The sequence below is a fragment of the Octopus bimaculoides genome, chromosome 13 (assembly GCF_001194135.2).
Source record: "Octopus bimaculoides isolate UCB-OBI-ISO-001 chromosome 13, ASM119413v2, whole genome shotgun sequence".
Taxonomy (NCBI): domain Eukaryota; kingdom Metazoa; phylum Mollusca; class Cephalopoda; order Octopoda; family Octopodidae; genus Octopus; species Octopus bimaculoides.
Genome location: NC_068993.1, coordinates 7200439 through 7203605, shown reverse-complemented (window position 1 = coordinate 7203605; position 3167 = coordinate 7200439). Strand labels below are relative to the sequence as shown.

At 35.1% G+C, this 3167-nt stretch overlaps 1 long non-coding RNA gene across 1 annotated transcript in view; it reads left to right on the top strand.

Moving 5' to 3' along the window:
* The window catches only part of LOC128249265 (uncharacterized), a 134384-nt gene that overhangs the window by 51039 nt on the left and 80178 nt on the right, over positions 1–3167 (top strand). The window lies entirely within an intron of this gene.

Below are 3167 nucleotides of genomic sequence, written 5' to 3'. Positions count from 1 at the left end.
AATTCAAGATAAAATGTGTGTGGTTGTTTGTATGTATATATATGTGTGTGTGTGTGTGTGTGTGTGTGTGTGTGTGTGTGTGTGTGTGTGTGTGTGTTAGAGACAGATTGTCTTAGAAACGGAGTATTTCGCATATAAAACGGAATGTGTATCTTATTAAAAGTTTAATCTTTTTTCAATCGTTTCAAATTTCCGATTGTTCAAACAATAACATACATGTATAAATACATATACAAACAGATAGAATATATACATACATACATACGTAAAACTTTCCAGAAGTTTCTCATTTAAACATATATGAGCATGTCTAGATATGCAACTATATGCATGAGAATACATACATAAAGCAAACATACAAAGCTGCGCATATACATACATACATACATAGAAAAATACCCTGTTGTTGATGTAGAAATTCCAATGAAGGAGCCTTAGATCTAGGTTAGAAACCGGCTCTTTCTCTATTGGCAAGAAATCTTGAAATGAAACTGAACAGTGACATACACACATACACGTACGTACACACAAGATCATACACATGTACGTTGATACGTATATAGGTCCATATATTTTAACGTTTGTTTTTTTTCTTTTTCTCTGTGTTTTGTTTCTTAATTGACTGCATCTCTTTTCAAAGAAAATATTTCTCTCAGCGTTCACTATTTTCCCCTCGTTCTGGTCTAACGACCCTCCATGTTTGTTTTTGTTCGGTTTCCCTGTATGTCTCCACTGTCCTGTTTTCGTTCTTAACTTTGACCCTCCATAAAATCCCAAATTTTATTCTGGTATTTATGGGAGCAACTGTCTTCGAAGACTCATATTGTCGCTGAATGCTCGAAATGGGGAATAGACGGACAACCGCTACTGATGAAGGGTCATTCTTTGTATTACTTTTTCCCTCGTTATCTGCGTATTTAACGCATTGTTTTCGTATTTCATGTTGTTTACTGTTGGTGACGTCCTGTACCCATATATGCATATATATATATATATATATATATATATATATATATATATATATATATATATATACAGAGAGAAGAAACAGAGAGAGAGAGAGAGAGAGAGATACATTATTTACATTACATACACATAATAGACACACACACACATACGTACATAAACGTGTGCGTGTGTGTGAATAACCAGTTGTGACTTGTTGTGGAAATTCAACCTGCGCATAGCCAAAACAACTGAGAACAACGTCAATCACAACAGCAACAACCAGCACCACCACCACTACTACTACTACTACTGTAGGTGTCGTTACTACTTCTACTGCTCCTACTACTACTACTACTAATAATAATAATAATAATAATAACTACAACAATGGTAGAGACAACAGTCTTATAACGTATGATTAAGTAAGAGTTGGCTGGTTTCTTTTTGTGTTTTACTTTTCTTTCTGTTTTGTTGTTTTTTTTTGCTTTTGTCTTCTTTGTTTAATATAAGATCTAAACAAGCTTAAAATACATTCAATCACGTGATACCTGGTACGAGGACAATAACAAAACAACAACAACAACGACAACAGCAGTACAAGCAGTAACAGAAGCAGTGACAATATTAACAAGCTGAAAAGGAAAACCAGTGCAACAACAGCAACAACAGCAACAACAATTCTAATAACGATAGCAACCATGTCAACAACCTGTGCGATGACGTCACAGCTCCTAATTTTATTTTTCGAATAGATACGGGCACACACACACACACTTCCACACACACATATATATATATGTGTGTGTGTGTGTGTAAATATATATATGAATGCATGTATAAATGTATGTATATACGTGTGTATGCATGTATATATGTATGTATATATGCATACATGTATGTATGTATATATGTATGTATGTATGTAGCATGTATGTATGTAGCATGTATGTATATATGTATATATATGTATGTATGTATATATGTATGTAAATATATATATGTGTATGTATGTATGTATATATATATATATATAAGTATGTATGCATGCATGTATCTGTGTATATCGAAACTGAAATCATGTATATACACTATATACACACGCAAACAAACACACACAAACAAGGGGCGTGTGCGAATATAGGTATGGATGTGTGTGTGTGTGTTTTACGCCTTGAAGTGTTTTTGTCGAGCGAATCGCCCTCAGTACGCTTTTATATATATATTTATATTGTTTGTTCTTTGTATTTTTAAACCTAGTACTTATTTTGTCGAAACGTTAAGTTACAGGGACGTAAACATACCAACACCGGTAGCCAAGCACAAGCGCAAACACACACACACATACACACACAGAAACACACGCATACGAGGAGGTGCTGAAATGTTCCTGGCTTTAAGGGTGTCGCGAAAGGCCTGGTTAGAGGCCTAACCTTCCGAGTTCTTTTACAGAGCTTTGAAAAGCTGAAGAACCGCTGCAATAAGTTTGTGGATTTGAGAGGAGAATATGTTGATTAAAATCATAATTAACTGACCTTCCTTTATTTTTATCTTTTACCCAAAGCCAGTAACTTTCCAACACCCCGTCATGTGTATATATATATATATATATATATATATATATATACAAAAAATTCGCAATGTCACTAAATGTGACTAAGAGTGTTAGAACACCTACATTGCTAGAGGTAAGAGCTTTATATCTTTTTAGCTTCTATTTCTAACAATTTGGGTAGTCTAACACCCTCAGTCACATTTAGTGACAATAAAAGTTTATATATAGAAATATTAATATTTCTAAGTGTCTCTAAAGGAGACTACGGCAGCGGTACGGGATATTAATAGTTATCGCCAAGCTAACATGGCAGTCCAGAAAAATAGGACGAATGCTGCTGTTGGTTATCTCCAAGAGGCCATCGACTCTAGCTAGCTATGTGACACACGAACAGACGGTCAGTAACGACACCTGCTCGGTTCGGCTGCTCTACATTGATAAAGGGCAAATACTCTGAAACTAGTCTGTAGATGCCAGACCATCAAGGGGAAGCGGCTGACCTCTCTTGTTTAAAGGTTATAATGGACATAGGTTCGTGTGTCACATAGCTAGCTAGAGGCAATGGCCTCTTGGAGCTAATCAACGGCAGCATTCGTCCTATTTTTCTGGACTGCCATGTTAGCTTGGCGATAACTATTAATAAAAGTTTATATATATATATATATAT